Genomic DNA, 16,788 nt, shown 5'->3' on the forward strand with positions numbered 1-16,788 from the left:
TCTGTGGAGGAAGTGGGGGTGGGCCAGGGGTGAGGGACCAGCAGACAATTGAAGCTCCTCAAGTGACTCAATTCAGGTTATTTGGGTCCAAAGCTACCAAACAGTGCAGAGACAGAGGGAGAGGATGACAGGCAGGAAGAAGGGGGGAAGGAAGGGAGGGAGGGAAGAAGGAAAGAAGGAAGGAAGGAAGGAAGGAAGAAGGAAGGAAGTGAGGGAGGGAAAGAGGAAGGGGAGGAGGGAGGGAAGGAAGGAAAGAGAAGGAGGGAAGGAAAGAAGGAGGGGACAAGGGAGGGAGAGGACAGTGGGAAAGAGGGAAGGGAGGAGGGAGGAAGGGGTGGAAGGAGGGGTGGAGGGAGGGGTAGAAGGAGGGGTGGAGGGAGGGAGGAGGGAGGGAGAAGGAAGAAATGAAACACGTTTCTCTATTAGATGTCTCAGCAATCCTCGCAGCACTCTGTGAAATCAGTATTGTGACTCCCTCTCGAAAGATGAGGAAATGGGACACAAAGCGATCACACGGGGAGTAAGTCAGGGTCCAGGGAGATTGGTTGTTGTTGAGCACATACTGGGCTCTCCAGATCCGGTGAGGAGAGTGAGTGACAGGCGCGCCCCCACTGCTGCTCACTGTTGTGAGTCCCTTGGCTCCATCCGTGCCTCCGGGTCCCTGCCTCTCGGGCTCCGTCTCTTCTCCCACAGATTACAAACCTTGTGATCAGAAGGAAGCTGCGTTCCTGAGGGTGATTGCCCCTCTGCTTCAGGGTACTGCCAGGCGGCAACGTGGCCGAGTGGAAAGAACATCGGGACTGAATTCAAGAGAGTGTGCTGGGGTCCCCTCTGCCCCACTTCCTAGCTGGGTGATATCGAATGCCTCACCTCATCCTTGAGGACCCCAGCTTCATCATCATTAAAATGGGGGTGGATACAGTTCCCTCAGAAATCTGTAAAAATCGTATATGGCATTACACGTACCCCAAAGCTCATTCTTAAAAGGCAAGGTGCAATCGTTTTTAGGAAGTATCATTTTAGTAAAAAAAGAATCGCAGAGGATTCTGAATGTTTTTCTCTACTTCTGAAATTACAAGATGGATGGATCATTAAGGGTGTTATTTCCAGCATCATGGCACAGGGATCAGGGAGACTTACCGGGGACCGAGTTCCTTCCCCAGTATCTAAACCACATTGCCTGGTCCTACCCTCTTCTCCCTCCTCCAGAGCGTGAGATAGATTCTGAACATGGGCAGGGTAAGGGGCTGAGTTATGAATTAGGACGTCCCTTCAGGGAATCTCTTCCTTTAAGTGTAGACTTGATCACGTTCGGCTCTGTGTGTTTGTAAATGTACACGCGAACGTGCCCACGTTCATTTCCATCCATTTCTTGCTTTTATGTCTCAGTCAATAGTTTTTGGCAATGCCTTTGCAACACCATGAACTGTAGACAGGAAATAAGACCCATCCATTTGTGCTGGTACAAGCTAAAGATTTTCTATAAAGTGACCACATTTCCAGGCTGGGCGAATGGATTTCACTGCAGGAAAAAAAAAATATTGTGAGGTGGGAGAAGTGCAGCAAAGGGAAATATTGGCCACTTTAATGATTTACGGAAGCATAAAAAACCTCCTTGCCTGCTGAGATTTCATATTTCCCCTCCTGCCGGTAAGGGGGCTGGGGTAGGGGGTCTGATTTGAGCTGTTGTGTGAGGAAGCCTGAAAATGCAAAGCCAAGGCTGGCCCCTTCCTGAATATTCTGTAGCCTCTAGTTGAGCTGTCTGACCCGAGGAGCTGGCGGTGGTTGGGGAAGGGATGGAAAAAAGGAATGAGGGTGGGCACACCTTTTAGGGGTGACTGTTGCACACGTAGAACCTGGAATACTAGCCTGGGGAAGAGATGCTTAAGAAAGGCAGCTCCTTCATTTTGCACCTGGGGAAACAGAGAGCCAGAGATATAAAGTGACTTTTCCAAGATCACAACTCTAGTTTATCGACGAACTGGAACTATACCCAGACCTTCTGGATGCCAGTCCTAAATTCTTTCAGCTATACCCACTATTAATACCATCATTGTTAGTATAATTCCTATCACAAAAAGACCACCAAGAGCTTCCTACCTGCCACAACTACACCAGCAGTTTTCCTAACAACATCATGCTCAATTTTCATACCAACTCTAAAAACAATAGTTCAGATTGGCGTGCCTGGGTGGCTCAGTTGGTTGAGCATCCGACTCTGGCTTGGGTCATGATCCCATGATTCAAGGGTTTGAGCCCCGCATCAGGCTCTGTGCCGACGGCTCAGAGCCTGGAGCCTGTTTCAGTTTCTGGGTCTCTCTCTCTCTCTCTCTGCCCCTCTCCCCCCTCAAAATATGAATAAACATTAAAAAAAATAAACAAATAAAAATGATGTGTTATGATTTCCACTTTAGATGAGGAAACCAGGACCCAGAAAGACTAAATAGCTTGCTGAGATCACACAGCCAGTTAGTAACACAGCCAGGGTTTGAACCAACACCACCAGGATCTGCGCCCAGATCGCTTCTGAAGAGCAGGAAATCCAGAAACAGAGAGTAATAAACTACCCCTCAGACACGCTGCCTTAACTTCACCAATGAACACAGTCAAACATGTCTGGCTTGAACAATTCAGAGGAACAGTGGCTTTAAAGCAAAGCCCAAGATGGTTAAATTTAGATGGGAAACAAATGGGAAGCAGCCCGTTTCCTGTACGGTTGCCGTAATTTGAATGGCTTGCAGCAGTGAGTAGTGGGAATTGAGCTATTAATAAAGGAGCCGGCAGAATGATTTACAATCAGACATTAATATGGAGATTTTCATAAACACAATAATTCACACCCAAGCAGAGTCATAAGTGTAAAGTTGCATTAACTATTCTAGCTGGCATGGAATGTCACACACAGTGTGAAATTGAACATTCCATTGTACTGTAATAATGGACTAACGGAAAGTTTTTCTTGGGTGGGGGGTGGACGTGGGGCGGTGGGAGACCAGATACTTCCTATTGCAAACTTACTTAGTCCTAGTAAGGACCTAGCTCTGCCCTTGCCTTACACCTTCAAAAAACAAAGCAAAACAAAACAACTCCCCCCCCCCAAACTTTTTATACTGAAATAATTTTAGATTTACAGAAAAGTTACAAAGATAGTTAAGAATAGAGAGGATATCCTTCACCCAGCTTCCCCTATTTTAACATCTTATATGACTGTGGTATATTTATCAAAACTATGAAGGCAATGTTGGTACGATACTGTTAACTAACCTCCAGACTTTATTTAGATTTCAGTAATACCCTTTCTTTTTCTGTTCCAGAATTCCGTCCACGATCCACATAACTTTTGATCATCAAGTCTCCATAGCTGCTGGTCTGTGACACTTTTTCCGTCTTTCCTTGTTGTTCATGGCCTAGACAGTTTTGAAGATACTGGTCAGGTATTTTGTAGAACGTCTCTCAATTTGAGTTTGTCTGATGTTTTCCTCAATTCTAGGCTGAGGTTATGGGTTTTGGGAAAGACCACCACAGAGATGAATTGCCCTTCTCAACACATCACACAAGGGCGCATTATATCCATGTGACTTATCACTGATGTAGTTGACCTTGACCATTTGGGTAAGGTGGGAGGTATTCGCCAGGTTTCTCCACTCTAAAGTTACTATTTTTTCCCCTCTCTGCATCCTATTCTGTAGAAGCCAACTCACTAAGTCCAGCCCATACTGAGGGACAGGGAGGATTAAGCTCTACCTCCCAGAGGGAGACGTTTCTACATATATTATTTGCCTTACACTTTTTAAAAAATAATTTTAGATTGATTGAACTCTTTGCATTTTACTATAAATAATAAATTATAATAAATAAAAAATAAATAATAAAAAAATAATAAATTCCCAGGCTTCTTAAGCACATTATTTTGAACAGAATTTGACTTCTTCTTGATTGCTTCCTGTCCTAAGTATACTCTAATCTCCGTAAATTTTGTGGCCTTTTCTCAGTTCTTACCTCCCTTGTCCTCTGCAGATTTTGACATTGTTGGCCACTCTTCATCAAGGAAAACAATTTCTCCCGATGACCCTGCCATTATTCTCTTCTGTCTCTTCTTCCTCCTTCTCAGCTCATCGCCACTGTGCACCTGCCTCCATTTCAGTTTCAGCCCCTGCTCCTCTTCCTTCCCCCCCACCTGAGCAAACATGCTGTCCGGGTGCCCTGTGGTCCTCACCTCTCCTCTCTCTCCAGTGCTTCCCTGAGCAATCTCACTCACTACATGGCTTCAAGCATCATCATGACTCACATGACTCTTAAATCCCTGTCTACACCCTGGGTCCCTCTCTATGGCTACTGTTCAGGCTTGACCTCTCCTGGCCACCTCTGCCTTCTGCTATACACCAAACTCATTGTCTCTTTATTAGAGGACTGTTTAAGCTGTGTTTCCCTTTTATGTGAAAATCTGAGCTGGTAGAGGTCTGGGTAAGAGGCACAGCTCTGCTGGGGCCCCTTGTTGTTCTAATCCTAATGCTTTGGAGGTTGCCCTCGCCTGCATGGCTCACTACTCCATTCCTATATAGACCTTTAGGAAAGGGAAAGAAGAATGGAAAACAAGGGGCTCTTTTTAAGGGAATGATCTGGAAGTGGCACATATCATTCTGCTTACATCCCATTGGTCAGAACCTAATCACATGGCAACACCTGTTGCAAGGGAGACTGGGAAATGAAGTCTTTAGCTGGGTAGCCATCTATACAGCATGGAAGAGAAGGAATATTGAGGTCATTAGCAACCCCCAAAACTTTTCAGTTTTTCAAAAAGGCCACCATTTTGTCTATTTCCTGACTCTCACAACTCCTGTCCCAATATTTGTTGGTGCTCCTTCCAGTAACCTTGATTGGAAATTTGGGTATTTGATCTCTTATTTTACCTCAACAAATTCCCCCGTGTTTAATACCTCTTCCCCATTCTTATTGACACTACACAAATTCAGACCTTCATTACCTCTCATTTGAGCTCTTGTAATTTCATAAATGATTGTCATGTGTTCCATCCCTTCCTCCTCCAAACCATCTTTCGTATGGGTACTTATTTAAAAAAAATTTTTTTTTTCTTTTTCTTCAACATTTTTTTTTTATTTATTTTTGGGACAGAGAGAGACAGAGCATGAACGGGGGAGGGGCAGAGAGAGAGGGAGACACAGAATCGGAAACAGGCTCCAGGCTCCGAGCCATCAGCCCAGAGCCTGACGCGGGGCTCGAACTCACGGACCGCGAGATCGTGACCTGGCTGAAGTCGGACGCTTAACCGACTGCGCCACCCAGGCGCCCCCGTATGGGTACTTATTAATCTCAGTCAACACAGCTCAACTCTTCAGCCCTAGTTGTGAATCTTCAGTGGCTCCCAACTGCCAACCCAGGAAAGTCCAAATTCCTTAGTCTAGCACTCAAGGCCTTGCACAGTCTCTCGCAGGCTCTCTGACCCACTTTCACTCTCCATTTGGTTCTGCACCATATGCACTCTCCTTTACATGACACACCCTGCCTCAGCCCCCACTCCCTGTTGCTCTGCCATCATAAAAGGATAGCACTTAACTGTGCTGATGGCTTGCTTTGAGTCAAACACAGTTAAATACATTATTTCATTAAATACAGCAACCATAAGAGAAATGATAATTATAACTATTTTACAAATGAGGAACAGAGGCTCAGAGGAGCAAAGTAACTTACCCCTAACTCTCTGCCTAGAATGTGACAGAGCTGTTTGAGCCCAGGCTTGTGTAACTCCAGAGCCTGTGGTATTGTCCCTAGACTACACCATTCCCTGTCCCAATGACTGCTCAGGATGCTTCCTCCACCAGAAATGCCCTCTCCTCTTATGAAGTCATGGTGCAATCTTTTATATCTTTCAAAGCCCACTTTGAAGGCCATTTCTTCCGTGAAGCCTTGTCTGGATAACTCAACTGGAATTTATGCCTCTTTCCTCTGACTCCCACAGCCAGGTGTCTACGCCTCTCTTTCAACACTTAGCATCTTCAACCTTGTGTTACAAGTGCTTACAACAGACTTGTCTTAATTTTTCCACACTGGACCCCGAACTTGAGGATGACAATGTTGTTGGGCAGTATAGGTCAGTATTACTCATTTTTGGTCTCTGAAGTAGAGTGTCATATGATCTCAACCCCCCACATCTAAAATCAGCATCCAAAATATTTCTCAAATCTAATTCCTCTCTTCCTTCTCTATTACTGCTTCTCAGGCCCTCAACATGTCTCTCCTGGATCACTGCAATTATTGCCAAATATGTCCCTGACCTACTCTTAACTTCCTCTCCATAAGGCTTCCAGAGTGATTGGTCCCCATTAATGGCTTCCATGTCCGATGCAATGTACTCTAAGCACCTTAACTTGGTAGGGAAGTCTCTCCAAGATGGCGACCATGCCTACCTCTGTTGTCTAGCTTGTTCTTGCCTTTTTATGCTCGACAGATAGTGTATACACTATACAGGTTCTCATACTTTTGTGGCATTCTTAGACTATTCTGCCTTTCTGAAATGTCTTTCCCAGCTTCCTTTGTTAATGCTTACACCAAGACTCGTCTTGGGCAGGGTGACCTTCAGGAAGCATTCCCTGAACTCCAGATTGGGCTGGCTGCTCTTTTTTTCTCTCATGGTATGTTCATATGTTATTATATTCAAATGCGTATCTCTTTTAGTTGTACCATTTAATTGGAATTATCCATTTATGTGTCTGCTCAGCCACCTGTTTGCACATTTTTAGAGGTTAGAAATGATGCCTTGGTCATCTTTGTCTTCCTTACACCTAAGTCAATGCATATGTTAGGTATTAAAATGTAGCAGTTTGTTGAGTGAATCATAAAAATCAATTACTGTATTATGCCTTAATACAGTGACACCAGCTGGTCTACTGGAATTCGTAAAGATTATTGCCTATATTAAAGGATCTGTCTTTCTTTCTTTTTTTTTTTTTTTTGTAGTTTATTTTTTCATTTTGAGAGAGAGAGAAAGAGGGAGAGAGAGAGAATGTGTGCCAGGGTAGGGGCAGAGAGAGAATCCCAAGCAGGCTCTGCACTGCCAGCAAGGAGCCCAGTGCAGGGTGTGGTCCCATGAACTGTGAGATTATGACCTGAGCCGAAACCAAGAGTTGGACGCTCAACCAACTGGGACCCAGGTGCCACTGGAATCCCATCTTTCTGTGTTTGCCTGCAGTATTTTCTGCTGTCATTTCACACAGTGGTGAGGAAACTTGCCTGTAGAGGCACCTGGGTGACTCAGTCAGTTAAGCATCTGACCACGGCTCAGGTCATGATCTCATGGTTCCATGAGTCTGAGCACCGCATTGGGCTGTCTGTTGTCAGTGCAGAGCCTGCTTTGGATTCTCTGTCTCCCTCTGTCTTTCTCTCTCTCTTTAAAAAATAAACATTAAAAAAAAAACTGCCTGTATTGGCTCTTCTTTTATTAAGGGAAGTCCTCTATTAGATTCTGGATATAAATCAGGAAACTAAGATGGCTACAATAGTATTAGAACAAGAGTATTTTATAAATGTAGCAACACCACCAATTTTGCCTGATTTTTTTTTTGGTTCTTGGTATGTTTTGCAGTGGTATGGCTCCAGGATTCAGGTTAGAGAGCTAGAACCAACTGGGACACATAAGACGTTATTCTGCTCTTTCTTTGAATGTGACTAAAAAGTCGTAGTTTTTCCAAGACTATTCTAGACATACTCTCTTTGCATTCATATATTTTATCTTCTTTGATCCCCCAGAATATCCCTTTACAACTAATGTATTATCTGAATTTTACAGATAATGAAAGAGACACATAGAGGTTAATGGGCACATCTAAGGTCACACAGGCAGTAAGTAGCTGAGTCATGCCATGAATCAGGTATGTCCACTCAAAATCCAGTGTTCTTGCCTTTATCCTACATTTCTCTTCTTCTAGGAAAATTATATCTATCTAAACCGATGCTTTTTAAAACTGCAGCTTGCAGCCCACTATTTGGCCATAAAGCAAATTTAGTGCATACTAAGGAGCATCCATATGGGATGGGACAGGATGGAATGGAATGGAATGAATGGAATGGAATAGAATAGAATAGAATAGAATAGAATAGAATAGAATAGAATAAGTCTGAAATATCAGAGAGCGAGTATTGGTCATGAAACTTTTGTCCCAGGTCATAATATAACATATTTTTCTTACTCTGGATCATAGTAACAACAGCAACAACCAAAGTGGAAAAGTTCTTCTCTTAACTACGTCTTAAAATAAGTTGCCAAAGTAACCTTCTAATTTCCGAATGTGATAGGCATGTTTTGGTTTCCATCTTCTTTGACCCCGGGTGGATTTTGACACCTCCATCTGCTTGCGCCATCACAAAATGCTTGTCTCCCTTAGTCTTAAGCCCCTCTTTCTCCTGGGACTTCCGCATCTCTGACAGTCCTTATTCTAGCACCTGAATGTTGGTGTTCCCTAGAGCTCTCCATGACCCTCTTTTCTTCCTGCTCTGTGGTCTTAGCCTACGTCCAACTTCAACCACCATCTAAAAGCCAGGGACCCCCAGATCAGAGCACAGCACCCCCCTTCTCTCCCAAGCTCGACTCACAGCCCTCTCCTGCACACCTGCTTCTAGATGTCCCCAGGTCTCCCAGAACAAGCAAGTCCAAATGAACTCATTATTGACCCTTCAAGCCCACTCCCCGCTGTGTCGGGGCGGCGGGGGGGGGGAGCACCTATTCACCCGGCCATCCAAGCTAATAACCTGGGAGTTCTTCCTGACTCCTCTTTCTCTCATGCCTCGACATCAAATCAATGGCCTCTCCCTGTCAATTCTGACTCTGCTACACCTCTCAAAATTGTCTGCTCTGCCACTTTCTTAGTTCACAGCCTCATTATCTCTCATTGAACTACTGCTTCCATTATCTCCTTCCTGCAGTCGATCTTCCACATTGCTGCCCCGATCTCAAAAATGCAAATCTGACCACCTTGGGTCCTTATGTGAAGTCATCCCATGGGTTCGCTCCAGCGCGGACTGGATGAAGGGGATCACCTTGCAGCATCCCCTGTGAGCCCCTTTGACTCTGCCCACCCTTGCTTCCTCCTCTCTCCCTCCCACCTGTCCCTCGAATCCCCTCTTGGCTGCAGCGTCCGCCTGCTGATGTATATTCCAGCTTGAACTCCGTGGCTGCTTCCTCTGAAGGGTCCTCTTCTTAAGACTCACTTCCTGTGTCGATACCTGGGCTCACCCCTGGCTTTAGGACATTCCCTACATACGTCTTGCTTTTCACATCACACTAGACTGTAATTGATTATTTGCGTTTCAGGCTCTGGCACTCTACTGTGAACATTTTGAGAACTAGAATTAGGACTTATCCACTTTCCTATGCCTGAGGCACTGGCATATAGTAGGTGTTCAATAATGTTTGTAAAATAAATGAAGTCTCAGTTCTGCCGTTTACTAGCTGTTACTTTGAGCAATTCCCTTAACCTCTCCAGCTTCGTTTTCTTCTGTAAGTGGATAGAAAGTAATGATTATCCGGTGCTTCTATGCATCAGGACCTACACTGTGTTTTTATATAGGCTGTTTAATTCTTACCGCATACCTTATCTTACGGGTAGTAGAAATGATTCCCCATCTTCCAGGTACAAAAAAGGACACTGGAAGAATGGGAGCACATCGTCTGTGGTTGGACAGCTGGTGGGTGGTCATTGCCGGGATTTGAACTTACGTCTGCCTGGGTCCAGCGCTCTTTCCACTACACCAAGCTGCCAATAGAAAAAAAGAAGAGAGTATCGACCTCACCGGGATTAAATGTGATAATGTATGTGAAAGCACTTTGTAAACTGCTAAATGCCATGAAAATGTGAGATGATATTATTGTCATTAAGATCTGCCATGGTCTGCCTATCATGGTTAGAATTCTCAGAAACTGAATATTGGAAATCATTCCGTTAGAGCTGGCTGCAAAGGCCTATGGGAATCAGACACCACTCCCGGACTATTTCTGCAGGATACCTGCTCCCTGCTTGCGGATGCAAATAAGCAGCCGCAATGCAACAGGAGGCCCAGGGGAATGCAAGAATGCTGTGCCCAGGGGGAAACCAGGGCAGGTGTGCCTGTCAGTTACAGGTCGTGACACCCTCTGAATGCCCCAGTGACACAGTTGTGTTTTAGAATCTTTGCTGCTGCAACATCCCATTTAGAATCTTGGTGTCGTGCTTGGGGTCGCAAACTGCGCTGCGTTTAGCTGCTGCTGCCGGTGTGTGAATCGTTCTGTTGACAATCCTATGGTTGCTATCTGGGTGGCGTGCCTGTAGGATGGCGGTGATCTATGACAGTGCCTTGCATCAGGGAGGCATCAGGCAACCACCATGAGACACAAGATTCTCAATCGAAATGTATCGTGCTTAGCTGGCCATTTAGTCACCTGAAGCTGTCAGGAAGCTCTGGGAAGGATGGCTGCATGAGGGTATATGGCAGCCAAGCCTTGTGGCCTATCAGAGTCACTTTCTCCCGTTGATGGCAGGACGGTGGGAAAGACAGTCTTGTGTTTTAATTGACTGGGTAAACTGCCTGGGCAGTGGAAGGTTAGCTCCTTAAATTCCCCTTTCATCGTTTGAACGCCACTTAATTCCATCTAACATCTTTGCTTGTTAATGGCTCTTGTTTTTTATTGCTGAAAAGAAACATGTTCTAACCAATCTGGACAAACCATGGGCATGTCTATAATTTAATGTCTGCTGACCCCGGTTTGTGGCATTTTTTTCTTCAAGTGCATTTTCCCTGGGTCTGTAAACCCTCCCTTGTGTCCGCCTAACATCCTTTTCCAAACTCAGTTCATTTTCTTCTCAGGTTAATAAAAAAAAAAATGGCGGGGGCTGGGGGGACTTTACAGTGATGCTCTGAAAAGGCTGTGGAGAGAGATTCTATTGGATGTGGAATCAAATCTTAAAAACGTTTGCCTTATTTCTTAGGAACTATGAAATGTGATTTCCTGTAATGAATAACAACTAATTCAATCCAGAGCGCTAAAGCAAATGCCTCCCAATTTTGTCCCTTCAAAGACTGCTTCCTCTGAACTCACTGTACTGCCTCACAACTGGGAGCCCGCGATCGGTTTTGAGGGGCAAGGACTAGGGCTGAACCTGATTGTTCTTGAATGTTGTCAGCTCTGGAAAATTCCTAATATACTCAGGAATGCTATGTTTACAATAGTCTGGCTTCTACACCACAAGTAGACATGAGTCACCCAGATTCATGAACAAAGTGCTTGGATATCAACGTGTCATAAATTTCCCTGGAGGAAGAGACATCATTAATCTCCTTTCCTTTCTTTCCCCAGGGGAAGGAGATAGTGGATTATGGACCCTCTCCAGGTGGTGGTCAGAGGATATCAGACCAGGTAATAGATACACTTAATTATTATTGCTTTCACCCTGAGATCTCAACAACTTGGCTTCCAGGACTGCTGTATTTACCATGGAGAGGCATGCCTACCGTGCCGCCATTTCCAAGATGGCAGGTGTGAGACCCGTCATACCAATGGATCTTCCTTAGGTTGAGAAGTTCATAAGAGTAACAATAGAACCCAAGACGCTGAATTCCCTGTTCCAGCTCTCTATGTTGGCCTGAGCTGTTTCCAAACGGGCTAGAGGAAGCAAACATTCAGCATTCTCTGGTTTTCTCGCCCCCGTCTTTTGTAGCCGTTTCTGTTGTCTTTGGGAGCCAAGGGCATGCATGAGGAACCAAATCTTGTAAACGCAGTGCCTGAGTTTTGCCCCTGAGATGCTATAACTGCGCAGATAACAACATTGGACTGAAGCTAATAGCCCAGCATGGCTCACGGCAGTATTCTGAGCTTACCTACAGATTCACTGTGGTGTTACTTATGGAGATGACAGATTTACTGTAGCTCAACTTAATAAAATAACATTTATGGGAATATCTGCACAATTAGAGCACACTCCAGGTCATAAATATGCTCCAGCCAAAGCCACATCATACACATTCCCCAACTTTTGGACACCGCTGTTCTTTGGAGATTGATGAGAGTTCTTGCAGGTAACTAGCAGCTGGATACAGGAAAGGTGCCCAAAAAAGGACTCAGAGAAGCTCCTTAGTTCTTAAGAGAGAATTCTACTTCATAACCCATTCCTTTTCAACATGTCCATTACAAGTTGCTATGTTGTATGTGCGTCTCCTGGTTCATTAGCACCTTAACTGGAGACAGCCAGGTGCAGTTAAATTTAGCCAAGTGAACACTCACTTTTTACCTGTGTAGCCCTGTGTATGTCTCTGTATCTCCCTGGGCCTCCCTTTTCTCCCCTTTAAGTTCTGGGAGTTGGGGGGCACCCGGGTGGCTCAGTCGGTTAAGCGTCTGACTCGTGATGTCAGTTCAGGTCATGATCTCATGGTCGTGGGATCGAGCCCCGTGTCAGGCTATGCACTGAGCATGGAGACTGCTTGGGATTCTGTCTCTCCCTCTCTCTCTCTGCCCCTCTCCCCCACTTGCATGCACCCTCTCTTTCTCAAAATAAAGAAATAAACATTAAAAAAAAATAAAGCTTAAAAAAAATCTGGGAGTTGGGATAATGATCTCCAAGAGGCCGGAATTAGAAGTTTGTCTCTTCTGGGGTCACTCACCCAACAATCCTAAGCGAGAACAAAACAGGTGGTCAGCATGATTTGGGGGGATTATCTCTGGATTTCACAGTTTTGAACTTCATCTGACCCCTATCCCTGCCTCCCATACCAGTGGCCAGATATTATCTAGAGCTGCCTGAAGCTACTCAGTCCTCAGACATGGAACTCACCAGAAGTGGTGGAGCAGCCCCAAAGTCCTATCTTGCCCCAAAATGTCTGCCATCATTTTCAGTGGGATCCCCATAAAACAGTCCTGAGGACAGAATTACTAGTGAGGCAGATAGTTGATTCTTTGACTCTGGACAAGCTCGCTGGGTGGTTTTAGAGCTGTGTAGACAGAGTCTGGGTCAAACTGTTAAAAGCACTTGTGTAGGCAAGCCCAGCATCAGCTAGTGTCACAATGACCAGCTGGAAAGGGACAAATGTGAACAAACAATGGGCTGCTTTCTTTCACCATGCCAAATAACCCGGCCTACTGATTTTCTTTTCCCACTGACTTAATTGTTTTCTCAATGGATCTGACTCACTTCACAGATTGTTTCCAACCATGTGGACACAGCCCAAGTTGCCAAGTGTGGTGGTTCCTGTTCCCTCCACTCCAGTGAGGTGGCTGTGGGGGAGCTCGTTGACTCACTGCCCGCGGCTAGCCACGTGACAGCATTTCATCACACCCTCCTTCTGGGTGCAAGCATTTGCTTGCAGACATGCAAGTCACAGACGCTGGGAGACAGAGACACATCACACACGTGCCCATGCACACACGCACGCGTGCACACGCACACACATTCACCATAGCAAGGAAGTCTGGTCGGGACACAGGGAAGTTCAAAGGGCTGGGCATCTTGAAATTTTGTAAATAGCCACTAACCCAGGACAAATTGGGCCCATTAATAATGAAAAAAGCCAATTTCATTGATCTGCCTGTCTTACAGTTCACTTGCTTGTCTTCTTGGGATGGCAAAGCTCTACTTCCAATCGCTTTACCCACTCTTAACACACAGGCCAGGAGCTGGGGCTGGCCTGAATGAGCTCTGTGGAGGCCACACCAGAACTCTGTGATTGGGGATGGAGTGTAGTCAAGAGTTTAATTGGTCGGTGAGTCACAGAAGCAGATACAAAGGGGTCATTGAAGCAAGGAAGGCCTGAAATGGTCATAGGGAGCCAGAGTTCATAAAGGTCAGGACGCAAGAGTAGATGAATAGGGAGAGCCACATGTCGAAGTGGGTAAGAGGCTGAGTGGTCCAACAAGATGCCTGAGACAGGAGGCTGTGGGTGATGACTGGTTTGTGGTAGTTCCTGGGCCCCTGTGGTGTGGAGGGGGGCTGGTGCCATAACATCAAGGCCAAGGCATGGCACATGGTTTTGCAAAATCCTTTCTACTAAACAGTTCTTACTACAGCTGAGCATACCCATACCCTATGATTCTAACAACTCCATTCCCAAATATACAGAAATGGATGCATATATAGAATGAAATACCTGTTAAAATGATCAGGACATCATTATTCATCATAACCCAAATCCATAAATAATCCAAATGTTTCTCAATAGTGGAACAGATAATTGTGAATGACTCAGATGGTGGAACAGTATACAGCAATGAAAAAGAACAAACATTGCATACAAACATTGAGCAAAAAGAGCTGGCTAGACCATAATGCATTGTGTCTGGGTCCATTCATATAAAATTCCGAAACATGGGGCGCCTGGGTGGCTCAGTCAGTTGAGCATCTGACTTCGGCTCAGGTCATGATCTCACGGTCCGTGAGTTCAAGTCCCGCGTCGGGCTCTGTGCTGACAGCTCAGAGCCCAGAGCCTGTTTCAGATTCTGTGTCTCCCTCTTTCTCTCTCCTCCCCTGCTCATGCTCTGTCTCTCTCTTCTCAAAAATAAATAAATATTAACAAAATTTTTTTTAATTCCGAAACAGCCAAAACGAATCTGTGGTGATTGAAGGCAAGTGGCCACTTTTGGAGAAGAAGGCCGGAACAGAGTTAGTGTGACTGGAACAGACTAAGAAAAGCTTTTGGAGTGCTGTGAATTATCTGTTTCTTGATCCAGTGGGACTGGTACTACTATGTTTACTTTTTGTGTATATTCTACTTCGATAAAAATCTTTTTATAAAAATAGGAGGCAGGTTTTCAAAAAGGAAGCAGGCAAAGAAGACCGTGGACTATGAACGTCCTCTACCACCAGGTATGTTTCTCACGTGAACGCGCATGATCGTACTTGATTGTACTTGCTCGTACATGATCGAGGGTGCTCGGTCCGTGTGATCATCCCCAAAATTGGGTGAAGGCTGAAGGCTGAAGGCTGGGGGAGTGTAATCTGCATATTCCTGCCCTTGGCCTAGAGAGGAATGTAGGGAAGGGGGTAGTCGCGACGCGGAAGTAAAGATGAAGTTGAACGCGCATGCTCGGGAGAGTAGAACTCGTGTGAAGCGGTGTGGAAGCAGCGAGGGGGGGGCCCCGCACTCTCGCATCTGCATTCTGAAACCACCATCTGACGCCACGCCCCTCAGAAGCACCCACGTTAGTCACCACCAGCTGACACCCCCAGCCACATCTGGAACACCCCGGCTAATCACTGCCCACGACCGCCTACACCTGTCTTCCCCGCCCGCCAGCCCCTGCCACCTGCCTGCCTGCCACTTTCAGTCCTCACGCTAAATCAATAACAAAGACCTCCGAGGGCTGCCAGGCTTCTCCGCTGGTGCCCCCTCCCCTTAAGCCCACGCCCCCTCCTCCTTTCTCTCAGCCCGATCCATCTGCCCAAGCTCAGATCTGCTCTGGCAGGACTGGCAGGCCGGCTCTCTCCTTGCAGACAGCGTGGCTCAGCCTGGCGTTAGCAGCTGCCGACGCTGCAGTTTAAGAATCACCGTGTCTGGGGAAAGTCCATTAAAAGACAGTAACAATGTATATTGTGCAGTGACCCTGGGGGCACCCAATTCCACCTTGTTAATGATCTCTTTGAAATAGCCAAGGCTATGGAGAGAGACGTGGTTCAGAGGTCACCGGCGCCCTGTTGTTAGGACACAGCTATGTTTGGGCAACTTTCAGGAATCACTCTCATGCTAATGGGGGCAGGTCCTCAGAGACCCACTCAGACAATTAAAATGTTCTTCAGGAGTGTGCTAAACATCCAGTCCCCTGGGCAGATCTGTGCATATCCGGCCTGGCAAGGGGAAAGCTGAAGAGCTGGCCATCCACCCCACGTTGAGGAATGAATGTTTCAGCGGCAAGGCTCATGCTTGTTTCCACCCCGCCCCCTGACTAAGTCAGGACACTTGGACAAAAGCTACATACCCCAGACAGCCCCCACTGCCTCTACAGAGGTCGTGCGCCAGGCCCTGCAATCCTGCCGTGACTCTGCCCATGGCTTTCCCGCTAAGAGCAAACGGAAATGCCGGGTGCGGTGCAAGAGACATTATGAGAAGCTAAGCTCTCTTTCAGGTCTTCTCTCTTTCTCAAATAAAAGCTTCTCGGACTTGATGCCGTATGATTGGTAACAAAGTACTCGCAGTGCACCTCACTGCGACGAGGGCATAGAAACCAACAGCCAAGCACACTGTAAGGAACGCACGTGTGGCAGGGCACGACAGTATAAGAGCCTCTGGGTAGGGCGATTTATGAGCACTCGGCAAACGTCTGAGTGCCTACTTGGTGCCGGGCTCTGTGTTAGGTGTGGGGCATGACTGCTTGTTCCAAGAGTAACTGGAATCTATGAATATCTTTAAGAATGGTTTAGAAAATCACCTAAGCAGGGACGCGTGGGTGGCTCAGTCGGTTAAGCATCCGACTTTGGCTCAGGTCATGATTCATGGTTCGTGAGTTTGAGCCCCACGTCAGGTTCTGCGCTGACAGCTCAGAGCCTGGGGCCTACCAGGATCCTGTGTCTCCCTCTCTCTCTGCCCCTCCCCTGCTTGCACTCTGTCTCTGTCTCTGTCTCTGTCTCTGTCTCTGTCTCTGTCTCTCTCTCTCTCTCAAGAATAAATAAGCATTTAAAAGAAAAAGAAAGTAAATCACCCAGGCAGAGATCAGGCAGAAAATGGGCAAGGCCAGAGGCACGTGGGTGACTCTGTTGGTTAAGTGCCCAACTCTTGATTTCCACTCAGGTCGTGATCTCATAGTTGGTGGGAAGGAGC

At 46.2% G+C, this 16,788-nt stretch overlaps 2 long non-coding RNA genes across 5 annotated transcripts; one reads left to right on the forward strand and one right to left on the reverse strand.

The window, feature by feature from the left end:
* Nucleotides 1-525: 525 nt before the first annotated feature.
* On the reverse strand, nucleotides 526-13,011 carry LOC147576952 (uncharacterized). 4 transcript variants are annotated; one of them, XR_015241336.1, is made up of 5 exons: nucleotides 12,816-13,007; nucleotides 9,605-9,767; nucleotides 3,265-3,407; nucleotides 1,826-1,913; nucleotides 526-1,522 (listed from the first exon to the last, which is right to left on the reverse strand). It is a non-coding gene; the product is annotated as an uncharacterized LOC147576952 (long non-coding RNA). The 4 variants fall into 4 exon arrangements; XR_015241334.1 differs by lacking the exon at nucleotides 526-1,522 and adding an exon at nucleotides 9,118-9,509 and having other exon boundaries at nucleotides 1,565-1,913; nucleotides 12,816-13,011; XR_015241335.1 differs by lacking the exon at nucleotides 526-1,522 and adding an exon at nucleotides 9,118-9,237 and having other exon boundaries at nucleotides 1,565-1,913; nucleotides 12,816-13,008.
* Nucleotides 9,596-16,135, forward strand: LOC147576953 (uncharacterized). Its single transcript, XR_015241337.1, has 3 exons — nucleotides 9,596-9,823; nucleotides 11,345-11,404; nucleotides 14,574-16,135. It is a non-coding gene; the product is annotated as an uncharacterized LOC147576953 (long non-coding RNA).
* The last annotated feature ends 653 nt before the right edge of the window (nucleotides 16,136-16,788 follow it).

The sequence above is a fragment of the Puma concolor genome, chromosome D1 (assembly GCF_028749965.1).
Source record: "Puma concolor isolate L17-30 chromosome D1, mPumCon1.1.hap2, whole genome shotgun sequence".
Classification (NCBI taxonomy): Eukaryota; Metazoa; Chordata; class Mammalia; order Carnivora; family Felidae; genus Puma; species Puma concolor.